General features: G+C 37.9%; 1 pseudogene; it reads left to right on the forward strand.

Moving 5' to 3' along the window:
* The first annotated feature begins 5,522 nt into the window (after nucleotides 1–5,522).
* LOC138025338 (ATP-dependent DNA helicase PIF1-like) lies at nucleotides 5,523–9,037 on the forward strand (annotated as a pseudogene).
* Nucleotides 9,038–15,158: the final 6,121 nt, after the last annotated feature.

Here is a 15,158-nt window from a genome sequence, read left to right on the forward strand (position 1 = left end):
CTATATTTCGCTTGATAATTCATGTAAAGGGTTTTTCAGTAAAGGGTTTGATGCTAGTCGCGTTTTTGACACGGAGTGTGTTGGCAGCTTGTTTGCACGCACGCAATGAAATGGGAAGTTTTTTCTTCCCTGTAATAGCAAATATGTTGTTTGTTTCAATAAAATTACTTTTGGCTGGAAAAGGCTTTTGTGAGATTTTTCTGCCCGTTCTGAATAGCGTTACCTATTATCCAAGGTTAACTAATTTGCATATGTGTAATATTTGTTTACACGTCTTAAAAAGTTTCGTTAATCTTAGTTATTGCGCACAGGGAGAGCTACCTCAGATCTTTGCCGCTTTTGGGGTTTGGTTTCGGACGGCCTGGACTAACAAAATTTGTTTGGCCCTTCCAAAAATGTTATAAAATTTTCAATTTTTCAAGCGTGGAAGCACTGAGAGTCTGAGACACAGTAAATTATTTGTTAACCACAAGTGTCAATCACACCGAAATAAACACCAAATACTCCGACTAAGAAATAGAGATTTAATTTTCTTGATTGACATTTTCCTTCAAATCATCATAATCATGGCATGTAAATTGACAAATCTGTCAGATTTCACCTCTGACAAAACTTTGTCCTGCTCCCAGGCAGGACGACGGCATCTCGAAAGTTTGGTGAGCCTTCACAAAGTAATCACCGGGCGCACTTGTCTCTGGGAACTGGTGACAGATTTTATCGCAGAATAAACAAAAATTTGCCCAGTGCGTCCGGGCCCTTTCCATGATTGCCTCATAAAGAAAGAAATCTGTCAATAGAAAACCGTTTCGAGTATGCGACATGCGAGGATCTTGCCCGTGGTGATTTGGCTATGAATTATGAAATCATTTTTCGGTAATGTTTTTGAGCTGTTCGCTTTGCTTTGCGGCAGTACAGAGTTAAAACAATCCATTTCTATTCCTTTTGAATCTGTTGTTACGCCTTCTGTGTATCATCTCGAGAACGTGACCAGCTGTGTTTGCGGTAACATTTGGGGTAACAGCAACCACTTGACATGCGAAATGAAATAGCTGATCATGATTGGAGGATTTCGATCCTCTGCATAATGCCTTGTTGACAGGCAGAATCACATGATTGAGTAAAACCATTTCATTGTCACTCCTGCGCGATCAAATTGTGGTGAAGTTAGTTGCCTTAGACCAGAATTAGTAGACATTAGGTGTTTTGTCGCCATGTGGCTTGTTGTTGTATTGAGCTTCTTGCTGGGAACGCTCAAACCACTCACTTATGCACACGCCGTTCGCGGTAGACCCACACCAAAAGACGTCATTGAGCGAATGTTTTGGCCCGGGTCGGTCCGCGAACTGAAAGAAAGCTATATTGAGAACAAATGTGCACTAAATGAGCAAATATATGAAAATCATGATATGAACTACACTGATATGAACCGCTTTGAAACCAAATACCAAACAAGAAAAGCACAGAACTGTGAAAGTCTCCAAGAGAAGAAAGTTGGTGAGCACAAAGTCAGTACTGATGCCATCGAGTCGCAGAAAGATAGTCTGCTGAGCCGGATGCATTTAGTTAAAATTCTGAAAAAGAAGGTGAATTTTCTATCCATTTGTATTATTATGGCTGTTTGTTTTCTGCTATTACTGAATTTCTGTGTATTTCGAACTGTAATGCTATTTCATATTCAACTATTTGTATCGTTTGGAATTATCCTCACTAATGTTGTCAGCATTTTGTACCATGCCTGGTGCAGCGTTTTATGTTTGAATGAACGTATTTTGAATGCATTCAATGACAGTGACCTATTTGAGAAAGGCGCACAGCTATCTGTTGTTGTCGATGTTGATAATGAAGAATCAATAAATGACTTGCAACTTCGATCTCGTTATTCTAAGTTTGTTTATTGTAAATGTGTAAAAGGGCGTCGCCATGTTGTTCAAAAGGATCGAGAACCAAGCAGAATTTCAGCGAAACAGCTAACGCGAGCCTTGCAGGAGAACATATATGAGAATGCCGCACAGCCATCTGTTGTTGTGGATATTGATAATAAAGAATCAGTAAATGACTTGCAACTTCGATCTCGTTATGCTAAGTCAGCGAAACAGTTAACGCGAGCCTTGGAGGAGAACATATATGAGAATGCCGCACAGCCATCAGTTGTTGTGGATATTGATAATAAAGAATCAGTAAATTACTTGCAACTTCGATCTCGTTATGCTAAGTTTGTTTATGGTAAATGTGAAGGAGGGCGTCAACAAAGGGACCGAGAACCAAGCAGAATTCCAGTGAAACAGCTATCACGAGCCTTGCATAAGAGCAGATCTTTCAGGAAATTAGTTCGAAAATATATTAAAAAGAACGTACCGAAATCTTCTGCCATGCATTTATTTACGAAATTGAGTGTACTTAATCGTAAGTTAGACTATTTGTATGTGAGACTAAGGTCTGCTGCTAAGAAGAGGAGTACACAAAGGACGTGGTGGACAGCAAATCGAAAGAAAAAACCTAAAGCTCGCCGTGGAAGAGTGAGACTTAGGTGTAACTATACTTCAGTAAGATCTGTTTATAAGAACGTTAACCATAAGATGAATCATACAGAGTTAAAGCTGTCTAATGATATAGAGAAAAACCCTGGGCCCATTGATCATACCAAAACTATTCAAGCGCCTTATAGTCAAGGCAATGTGGAATTGTTCGGCCAGAATGCAGGCACTCAGTGTGTAGCAATGTCTCTTGCTTCACTTATCTATAATTACAGGAATAATATTATCTCATCAGTGGACTTGATTAACATCATGAACATTGGTAATAGATGAACATGTGCAGCTCTTGTCTGACAGAGCAGAGTGGTACAAATCACTAAATCCTGCAGAAAAAGAACAACTCTTGTCTGACAGGGCAGAGTGGTACAAATCTCTAGATCCTGCAGAAAAAGAAAAACTCTTGTCTGACAGAGCAGAGAGGTACAAATCGCTAGAAATTTAATGTATGAAATTTATGTATGAAGTAGTAGCTATGGTAAAACAGCTTGGAATACCAACATGGTTTATGACATTATCCTGTGCTGACCTTAGGTGGCCTGAACTTTTTCAGATTATTGCAAGAACACAAGGCAAAAATCTAACAAATGAACAAGTTGATGCTTTATCTTATAATGAAAGATGCTCAATGCTGAATGTAAATCCTGTTGTTGTTGCTAAGCACTTTCAATATAGAGTTGAAACATTCTTCACTGAAATTCTTCTAACTAATGCAAACCCAATTGGTAAAATAGTATACTATGCACTCCGCATTGAGTTTCAGATGAGAGGCTCTCCTCACTTACATGCTTTAATATGGACATCAGATTGCCCTGAACTAACACATGATACCAAGGAAGCTTATATCCATTTCATAGATGAACATGTGCAGGCATGCCTTCCTGATCAGAGTCAAGACCCTGAGTTACACGAGCTTGTAAAAACCTACCAAAAGCACAGTCATTCAAAGACGTGTAGAAAATACAAAAACATTAAATGTAGGTTTAATTTTGGGCACTTTTTTACAAACAAGACTATTGTGGCTGAACCTCTTTCTGATGATTTAAATCCAGAAAAAAAGACGAGTACCATAGACAGACAAAAAGAAATCCTTAGACTAGTTAAAGAAAAAATAGATGAAATGTTAAATCCCAGTAAGGCAAACTATAATCCTACATTAACAGAAGCTGATATTTTCAAATCTGTAAACATAACTGAAGAGGAATATTATTGGGCTTTATCCATTTCACCTGACTCAGACTATGAGCTGCACCTTAAAAGATCAACAAACAGCTGTTTTATTAATAATTATTTTATTGCTGGTATTAAGGGTTTTAGAGCGAATGTTGACTTGCAACCTGTATTTAATCACTACAAGTGCATAACTTACGTGTGCTCATATTTTACCAAGGATGAGACTGAATGCTCACAGGCAATTATGAATGCTGCAAAGGAAGCTAAGAAAGAAAACTTGAGTGTCAGGGATAGCTTAAAAAGAATTGGTGCTGCTTTCCTCTCTACCAGAGAGGTCAGTTCACAAGAATGTGTTTACAGATGCATGCCTGAACTATGGTTACGAAAAATATTCCCTGCAACAGTTTTTGTAAGCACTGACCTACCAGAAAAAAGAGTACGCATTGCAAAATCACCAGAAGAACTTGATGAACTGGATGATGAAAGTACTGCTATCTTTAAATCAAATATTATTGATCGATACACTTTAAGACCACAGTGTATTCCTTCTGTAGATAGGCTATGTCTGGCAGAGTTTGCTGCATACTATTATAAAGAATACAAAAAGGACTGCCAAGAAACAGCTGATGCTCAACCTGAGGTTTTAACTAACGATGTCATTGAATTACATCACAATTGTGATCCTGATATGTCACCTCCAGACAAAATAAGATTAATGAACACGCATGAAGTTATGAAGTGTAGAAAAGTAAAAGCTGTTATAAGATATCACAAGCCAAACAAAGCAAAAGAACCTGAACTGTATTTTCATCATCTCCTGATGCTTTACTACCCATGGAGAGACGAAACAAGTCTTTTAGGAAGACTTATGCTTCTAAATTCTATGACCATGAAGTACAAGCTGTAGTGGAACGAAACAGAGAGAATTTTGAGCCTGATGCTGATGCTGTTACAGAAGCACTTGATTTTCTTCGAAATAACCAGGGCAATATCATCCACTCCAGCTATGATTCTATGAATGACCAGGAAAATGAAGATTTACAATCTGAAGAGCAAGATGATTCAGCACCAAACGAGTCATTTAATGAACAATTACCTACACATCTTGTTTCATCATCAGAAACTGAGAATCATTCAAACTTTGGAATGATAACATACAACCAGCCAACAGAAATTAGTGATGATAAGCTACGGGAGTGTGTTAGATCATTGAACAAAAAACAGCGCTATGCTTATGATATAATTCTCACCTGGTGTAGAAGTAAAATGAAAAACATGAATAGTCGAAAACCTGAAGAAGTAAAACCAATATATTTATTTATAACTGGTGGAGCAGGTGCTGGTAAAAGTCACTTGATCCGAACAATCTACCACACTGTCACAAAGACCTTTAGACATCCTCCGATGAATCCTGAATTACCTACAGTTCTTTTAATGGCACCTACTGGAGTTGCTGCTATTAACATAGATGGGACAACAATAAACACTACCTTGGCAATTCCCAAAGAAACAGGTGATAATTTATCTGCAATGTCTGACCAAAAGAAAACACAGATGAGAATGTTACTAGCTGACCTCAAGTTGATCATAATAGATGAAATCTCTATGGTTGCTAACAATACTTTGCTTCATATCCACCAAAGACTAAAAGAAATTGTTGGCACATCAAATGTTCACCTGTTTGCAGGCATTAGCATTGGTGACATGTATCAACTACCACCAATACGCAGGAAACCTGTTTTTGCAAATTACAAAAATGATGTGTTTAACTTGTGCCACCCATGGCACCTATTCACAATGATAGAGCTTGTTGATATCATGAGGTAGAAGGATGACCAACCATTTGCTGAACTTCTGAATAGGTTCCGTACAGCAACTCAAACTGAAGAAGATATCAAGTGCATCCAATCTAGATCTATAGATCCATCAGATGTTAATTATCCATCAGATGCTCTTCACATCTGGGCTGAAAATAATCCGGTCAATCGACACAATGAAATGAAATTGCACCAAATACCTGCACAGTTGTTTCACCTTAAAGCCACAGATCAGTACCCTCCTAATGTATCAGAGCAAGATATTAACAGGATTTTAGCTAGACCCAGGTCTGAAACTGGTGGACTTGATGCTAATATCTATATAAAGGAATCTGCTAGAGTTATGTTAACCAACAACATTGATATTGCAGATAGACTTATAAATGGTCAACTAGGAACTGTTTTTAAAATTGAAGTAAATCAAAATAACAAAAAACCCACCATTATCTATGTAAAATTTGATGATGCCAAAGCTGGCAACAATTTAATTCAAAAGAGTACTAGCAGTTTTGTGCGACAAAACGGAGTTGTACCCATAGAACCTGTCCTAGCAAAAATTAAAATACATCCAAATAAACCTTCTTCTCCAGAAATACAGAGAATGCAATTCCCTTTAACATTGGCTTACGCTGTTAGCATTCACAAAGTACAGGGATTGTCACTTAACAGTCTCGTCATTAGTTTTGAGTTGGTCAAACAGAGATCATTCAATTATGGTCAGGTATATGTTGCACTGAGCCGAGCGACCTCTTTAAATGGTATTCACATTCTAGGAAAAATTAACAGCAAACATGTGAAAGCAGATCCTCGGGTACATAAAGAATATGAAAGACTGCGAGAAATCTCAAAAACCATTGGAACTTGTGAAAAATGTAAGGACAATTCAATGCTCACTATATGTCTATTAAACATACGATCACTCAAAAAACATAGTGTAGATATCAAGTATGATGCAAACATAAAGAGCAGTGATCTAATTGCACTGACAGAAACACAACTTGTACCTCATAGCAATGATACTGACATAAAATCTCATCTACTACCATTTACTCTCTTCAGGCAAGATCATCCTACTGATAGATTTTTAAGTTTGGCACTGTGTACCAGAAGATCAATAGAAACTAAGGAACATGAATACTTTCCACAAGTAAATGCAATGAAATTTAAAATAATTTTGAATACATCTACAACTATGCGTCCCAATTTTAGAGTTCTTTTTCTTTACCGAAAGAACAACTCAAATATAATACAATATGTAAGTCATCTACGAAATATCCTTGGCACTTATCCAATCGACATCATTCTTGGTGATTTCAATATCAACTACTTAAATGATGATAGCATAAGACCGCTAAAATCTTTAATGACCTCTCTAGGTTATTCACAGTTTGTACAAAGTCCAACTTTTGTCTCATCAGGAAACATACTTGACCAAATTTACCTAAAAACAACAAAATTTGACATCATAGAGAATACTGTAATTAGCGTCTACTACTCTGACCATGATGCTGTTAAAATATCCATAAAATATAAGAAAGATATTTAAATATTTATATATATTTATTTAAACTGTCATGCACAGCAGATAATACCGTATTTATTTATAGCAATAACTGTAAATATAAAATTTTCATAAATTTATGTACAAATGTGTCTTGGCAGGAACCATGATGCGGTTAAAATATCCATATGCTAGCTATAACTAAAATGATATTACGAAACTTTCATGCAAGGATCTTTTACAATGAAAATGAATTAAAGAACTCTTCTAGAGATTTTGAAAAAAGGTGTCGCAAAGACCTGGCAAAGAGATCACAAGTCCAGCTAGAACAAAACTGGAAATTCATAACATCTTAATCTACCACAGTGTCCTCAAAAGCAGACAAATTAGTGCACCACCTTGACAAGTTTCATCAGTTTTGTCTTAAATATTATAAACATTTATCTATAATATTATTATTGTTATTATATGGCATCATTTGACTTAAGCAAAGCAGATTAAATCTAAGGCTCTGCAACCAGTGGAGGGAAAACCATGTTACACAATAATGTAATTGTTTTTGAATAAGCAGAGATTTTGATAATCATCTGTCTATTAATTTGAAATTACCAAGAAAATTTTTTTTCTAGAAGTTGGTAAATTTCATCAATTCCTTTGTCAAAAATAATAATGTTCATATGCCACAAGAACTTCCAAACTTGCGCAAGAACCTGAGGAGACAATCTTTGTTTCTAAGCTAGAAGTTCCCATAACCGGAATGGGAGACTTCAGAGGTCTGTTGACAAGCTGATTTTACAAGGCACCACCATATGGTGCCTCACCCCCTGCCTGTGCCCTGCACCACGAGTAGGTAAGTTTACAATAATTACTTTGTATCTTTCATCTTACTCAGATATTCCCAGGCAGGACTTTTAATTACTATAAACGACAGGCATGCTTCTTATATGATGTACCAGTTCAGACCACCATTAAAGGAGAACTGAAGGCCAAAAGCAACAACTTTTCCAAATTTTTTTTTTTTGGAAATTAGCCTAACATAAGTAAAGCTAAGTTTGTGGAGTTACTTCTTCTCGTTTTCTGTTTTTTGCAAGAAAATTATGTTCAAATTAAAATTAAGTTGGGCTTTTCCCACTTTTTTGGCCTTTTCAAGGCGGGCTCAAAAACTAAGTCAGCCATCTGCTGTGAGGTATGATACGGGGAACAGAGATTTCATAATCAACAGAAACAAGGTAAGCACAAGTGTTGCTGTGGATATTTTCTTTGTTGCTTTGATGTTTCTTCGTGGACTCAATATTAACATCAAACATCAGTCTAAATACTGCTTCTCACATGTCTTCCCCATATCATACATCATAAGCTGCAAAAATGCCCGCTGACTCCTCCACTCTGAGCCGCAATGCTGATAGCCCAAAATTGGAATAAAAACTTTTTTTTTTAGGTCGAAGAGCGACGGATATTTTATTATTATTATTATTATTATTATTATTATTATTATTATTATAAAACAAATATTTCTAAAGCCCACCTTATTTACAATAACGAATACTTATTCATAAAAATAAAATCTGGAGCCTTGTTATTAAATATCTTTTTCTCTTTTAGGGTGTTAGGATGAAAATTCCATCAACGACATGTAGTTATCAGACGATCATAGGTAAGACTCTTACTAAAGGAATTCTGATTTCTTTTTTCTTGGTTTGCACGTAACATGCTGAAAAGTACATCTTTCAAAAGTCCCCCAGTTGTTGATATGAAAATATCTTTTCACTCTTTTCATGGTCCCATTGCTTGCATATTTTGTCTGTTATGTAAATTCCTCTAAAACCAAAAACACTTGGGACGAACCCACATTCATCTTCCGTAAAAGTTGAAAGTCCTAAAAGTTTTCTCATTTCCTTTTTTCTGCAGAAATACAATGTACATCCAACAAGAGAACAATTCTTAGGCTGTTAAGTAAAAACTCAAGTGAAGTTATGATCCTCGCAGTTATGAAAACTATTCTAGCAATTGCGTAGAAAAGCCTGAAAAATTCATGACTTCGACAGGTTCTCAACCCATGACGTTGCGATACCAGTATGACGCTCTAACCAACTGAGCCATGAAGCCACTGTCTTTGGAAGCTGGTCATTTGTGGATTCAAGTGTTCCCACGATGAATGAAGCAACGAACGAAATGATACATGAGCGTTACTGATCATGTAAATGCTCGGCATCTATGGTCAGAAACACAGATGGGCTCCTGCTATGATCTAGGATTCCAAAATATTTATATCAAGAAACTGCAAAAGTATCTTACAAACAACTTAAATCTGAAGCAGTGAACCGTTACACTGACAGTACTTTGATAAACTCTGACAGTAGAAAGGAAGACCCAAGCAACTGCACACAACATTGATCTTCGATCAGGCCAAGAGGAAGCCTACGAGCAACAAACAAAATTGTGCCTGCCAAAACCACAGAGACTGCCATATGACAGAATTAAGTCCAAACTCCAAATGCGTTTAAAGGATTTATTCCATATTACACCCACGTAAGACTTAACTCCTTGACAACACCCAAGCTTGAACGGTTTACAATACACTTCTGAGACGATTCCACACAATCCTGCTTCAGCCTCTCTCCCAATTATTAACTTTACCGCAGTCCTATTACTGTTGTTGGATATCACAAACTTGTCACGTAACAATTCCTTTCACACGTTCTAAATGAAAGGAAAAATGTGGCTAGTATAATGCTTCGAATAACACACAAATGGAAACCGACTTACAGAACACGCTTGTACCTCTTCAGATACGGTAAAAATGTGAAGTCTGCCTAATAACAAAACAACATGGCAGGCAAACTCTCACATGGTCCTCGAACCGCGCGAAATTGGATACTAAGGACACAAGCTAAACCGCTGATAAAACTTGAATTTACAAAAATAATTTTATGATAATAGCCTTTCTCCGCCGAAATCAACTCACTTCCAACCCAACCAAGCTTTAAACTCAAAAAAATTGTAATTACTTCAAGCTTACCTGTATAGAAGAAATAACTACATATGTTGTACAACGTCTAAAATCTACTGCGTCCTCGTGTAACCTAAATTTAACTCTCAACAATTAAGAAAACCTAAATTAATAGTTTTTTACTTGCTCCCCGCAACTAAGTACCACCTAGCCACACAGCCGGTTTAGAGAATCGAGCGGCCCTGAGAATGAATGAGAAATATGCTTCATCCGCATTCAATCCCCTGGCCTTCTTCTTCCATTGTAGGAGTTACCAGGAGTACCTATAGCATTCTTAAACTTTTTTTCTTCGGATTGCCACACCCACCATTACTCTGAGAAAAATCCACTTACCACCCAACTGAGTGTCCCAGTGTTTCGCTCCTGGTGTAACACTTACAAACGGGCAACCCAGTTTACGCTCACGGAGCGTCTAGTTTGGAAATATTAAGGTGGCTGGAACCAGTTTCACCACTTTTAGAGACCTTCTTATTAGATTGGTTATAACTACTATACTGTATCACGTAACAGCAACGTTATGGTACCACATCAAACACCAATTATTGCTTAACAAAATGCGCTCATTATTTTGACGTAAAAGGTTGCCATGGCAACATGAAAGCTCTCCAAAAACACCCTATATTTCGTCTTTACTTGCTGATATCTCGAAAATGAACTCGGTGACCCCCATTTTTTATTGTAGAATAGTAATTAGCAATTTGAGATAGAAGTATCAGCAAAGTTTAAAAAAATTCTTGGGAGCCAATTCAGAGCTACCTTAATTTTTCGAAAATTTACGGTAGCCCTGAATTTGCTCCCAAGAATATTTTTTAACTTTGCAGATAGTCCTATCTCAAATTGCTAATTACTATTTTACAATAAAAAATGGGGGTCACCGAGTTCGTTTTTACGATATAAGCAAGTAAAGACGAAATATAGGGTGTTTTTGGTGAGCTTTCATGTTGCCATGGCAACCTTTTACGTCAAAATATTGAGCGCATTTCTTAAGTAATAATTGGTGTTTGGTAAGGTACCATAAGATTTCTTTTACGTGATACAGTTTTGCAGTGACAACCCTTCTAATAAAAAGGTCCTCAAAAGTAGTGAAACTGGTTCCAGCCACCTTAAATACGACGCTACAATTTCTAAAATTGAACTGAGCAGTGTTTTCTTTTGGGGCACGTTCGCGGATTTTATTAGTCGGTGGTTCATCGCTTTCCACTGAGGCCCCCGAAAAATCAGACGCTGGCCCTTGCAAAACAACGGAAACAATTTCCTTCCGCGCGTCGCTAACTCTTTGATAGGTGTGAAGTGATTTCACAGTACGATGTCCAGTTCGTTCCATTATAAGCTTTTGAGGCACTCCCTTTTCTAGGCCAATCGTGCACGTCGTGGCTCTCAGGAAGTGATTTGTTTTGTAACCTTCTATTCCTGCAACTCTACACATGTCTTGAACAACCTTTCTCGAGGTGTTTTTTCCACCTGGTGTTTTTTTGTACTACACTTAGTCGTAAGAGCTGACTTTTCTTTTAGGGGTTAAATATAAAGGACTGCCAGGCTTTAACTTTGGTCATTTGCTTTGATGCTTCTCAAATATGCGAACAAATGCATCTTTCTGGTTTGCCAGGATTATCGTGCTGTTTAACGGTTTTAGGACGCAACTTTCGGTGCTTAAGTCCACCAGCGTAATGTTTCTCTCCAAATGATGTGTACTGCACTTTGCTGCGTTCTGACTCTGAATCGCTTAACATTGCTAGCCTGTTCCTAGCATTCACTACAAACAAGACGAACAACTAATTCGAAAAGCGACTTTAAAAAACTAACATAATTAAAAAGCCGAGAAACTTGTGAATAGCAGTTTGACCACAGTTTGTCCTACGGTTGCCCGTAAGGGACATGGCATTTCGTGATCAGCTTTCCTGCTTCAGAATTTCAAACCTCAGAAATTCGAAATTTTGAGTTTATGTTCAGTTTCTGAAACTCAAATTTCTGAGTTCACAAACTCAAAATTTTGAGTTTACAAACCGGTCAGTGTAAAGTACAGTCTAAGGTTATAATGTAACTGTTGAAAAAGCCCGAACCCTTCAGAAGTGCTAACCTTAGGCCTAATTAGGCACAAAACAACATTTAGAGCGAAGTAAACTCAAGAAAAAGTTCTAAACTCACAATTTCGAGTTTGAAAATTTGAAGCAGGGAAATCGATCACGAAATGTCATGTCCCTCACGGGGCCACCGTAGTGTGCAAACGGACGCAATATTTTAGTTTGAACATCATGTTTACTACCCCTCCAAATATCAAGAAAAATACCATGTTATTCCTACTTTTACTCACAACAGCAATTTAAGACAAATGTGGCATTTATTAGCATTGCCTTACGTAGAAAAACTTTGGCAAATGTGATCTGTGCTTTTCAGCAAATTTAAACAAACGTAGCATTTGCCATGCATTTGCATTTGCCATTTGTGAAAATCAGTTTTTTCGTCCAGTGTTCTCAACGATAATATTCCATGCCATGAGATTTTCAGTTAAGTATCGAAGAACTTCCTTCCTTATGTCGTTAGATGCTGATTTGAAGGTTGTAGCATTGTCATAGATGAGGGTAATTAGCAATCCCTGTCGATTAACGAACTTGCGAAAGGCTAAAAGAAAGGACTCATCGCTGCAAGATGATGTTAGCTCCAGATGGATCGCTCTGGTGGAGGCCCAAGTAAACAGGCAAACGTAGACTTTTCTTTCATATTCTCAGTAGATTCTCCATCGCGTACGTATAACGGGCCTGCGAAATCTAACCCTGTATGCCGATTGGGCAAATGGTGGGTTTATTGACACCAAATCTGGAGTTGGTGGTGGTGTGAAACGAACCCCTTCTACTCTTTTTAAGTTTACCTAAATTCGCTTGACGGCTTGGCGTCCCCTTGGTATCCAGAATCTCTTGCGAAAGGTCGTTAACGTATCCTTGATGCCATTATGCTTTATCTTAGAATGTACATCCTGGATAACAAGGTAAGCCAAATGGTGCTTACACGGAAGTGATGCACGAGACTGGGGTCTTGCTTGGTTGTGAGAATGGTGCATTGCTAACTAACTAATCTAACGATTTCTTGCTACGATGACTTGCTAAGTCTTCTCTTTCCAAGCTTTCATCCCAGTTGACCATCTCAAAACACCGACTTTGGAAGAGGATTTTCATGTTAATTGTGAACTGCGTTAACAGACTAACAGCACAGATCGTTTGGTCAGAGAGGTCAAATCGAAACTCGTCTCCGATTACGTCCCAGTAAATCCCGAGATTCTTCACAAATTGTTCTGTCTGCGATTCAATAGCTTCTGCACTTGATGATTCTTCTTTCTTGTGATTCCGTGCACTTTCCTTTTCATTGGATGAAACCTCTTTGATTGCTTGGTGTTTTTTTTCTGCGTCCTGCTTTTTTTTTGCGAAATCACTGACTCTTCGAATTCCACCTTCGCAGTGATAATCCGCCCTTCAATCATGATTCCTTGTAGCTTGTCGCGCAAATTCATGGCATCGTTATCATGAAAACTCCGCACACCAGATCGTCAACATAGTGGCGTGAACTTATAGTAAAGATGTCATGGCTGGTTCTTTTTCTTCGTACCTTGTAGCATGTTGTCGTGTGTTACTTGATAGTTCATGTGTGTATAGCTGGGCTTGTATGGTGTTCGGCCAAAGACGAGTCTTCGAAAGTGAAACTGTTTGATTTCAGGGCGGTCCTTTTCAACGTCGTCGAACTAGAGAAACCTTAGCAGTTTTCGATCGTCAGGATTGATCTGTATCTGATGGAACAAAGGAGACTAATGTTGCGCATGCACCTCATCACCCCTAAAAGCCCTTGAAATTCAGTCAAATTCATTCGAAACGCGGGAACACGACAAATGGCGGATGTAGTGCTGGCATTGTTAATATTCATCGCATGTTTCCAAAAGGACGGACCACAATGAATGCAAAGATGATGAGTCATTTGAAAGACTTGGGCATTTACCGTATCTTTATGACTAATACTGGTTCAATACAACGGGAAATACGGCGAAGGATCACAAATGAAGCGAAGATGGCGAGTCAAAAGTATGGCGATGAACTACAGAACTTGCAAGGAGCAGAGGATAGTTTTGACTTGCTGCCGTTGTTTTTCCTCATTTAAGAGACTTCAACTCAGAATGGAATGCTGTTTAATAATAAAGTAAGTCGGATTTAAATTGAAATGTGAGTTTACATTCAAAAATATGGATAAACTGGCGTTTGAAGCGAGGACAACGATAAATCAGCTAACAAGATGGAGTCGAAAAATGGCAGCCCACTAGTGAAGAACATCTCAATTCGCTATAAAGCTTCCCAGCCTTGACATTTTGAATCACATGGTCGACGTATAGTCGGGAATCGTTCTGGAGAAGATATAGGGCTGATTTTGAATCGTGAAGTGAACAAATTAAGCCAAGACTTAAGGCTTTTTTTTACGAGTACTGCAGATTATTTAAATTTCCTTGGCAAAAAATTTTTAATTCCCTTTTTCGAGACTTTTGTCATAGGCCGTGATACGGGAATTTCCACTTGCTGCAGTAAGCCCAACAACCAAAGAAAAGATTTATGTAAAGAAATCGTCATTTAAAGTGGCAAGGTTCAACACAGCAGGTTTCGTGTGAAACGGTGTTGTCTACAAAATGGCTCCAAATCTTGTTATGATATCATCTCACTCTGCCCTATTGTGTCTTTGACTTGGCAAACTTTTACAGCTGAAAATTAAACCACTGAAAAAGCATTAAATTTGAAGCTTTTTTCAATTTGTATTTCGTCATATTACCCTAAGCTGCGAAAGTTTCAAGTTGATGAAATGACGCGCACAAGTAATTCTAACTCGGAGAACGAAACTGAAGTCGGCAGCTCATGCGTTCTCGTGGCCAAATCTTAGAATGTAATTCGCGATACGGGAATCGCCCTTAACAGCCGACACACAAATATCAGAAAAATAATTTGAGTTAAACAGGTTAAATTTAAAAGTGGCAAGGCGCGCGCAAGCGACCAGCAAAGTGAGCCTTTTGTCCTATTGAAATCCAGTTGTTTGATCGGACATCTCCTTAATGCTACCCAGCAACATCGCTTGCCTGGTGAGTTTCGAACCTCTGCAATAAA

Source organism: Montipora capricornis, chromosome 12, assembly GCF_036669925.1.
Source record: "Montipora capricornis isolate CH-2021 chromosome 12, ASM3666992v2, whole genome shotgun sequence".
NCBI lineage: Eukaryota > Metazoa > Cnidaria > Anthozoa > Scleractinia > Acroporidae > Montipora > Montipora capricornis.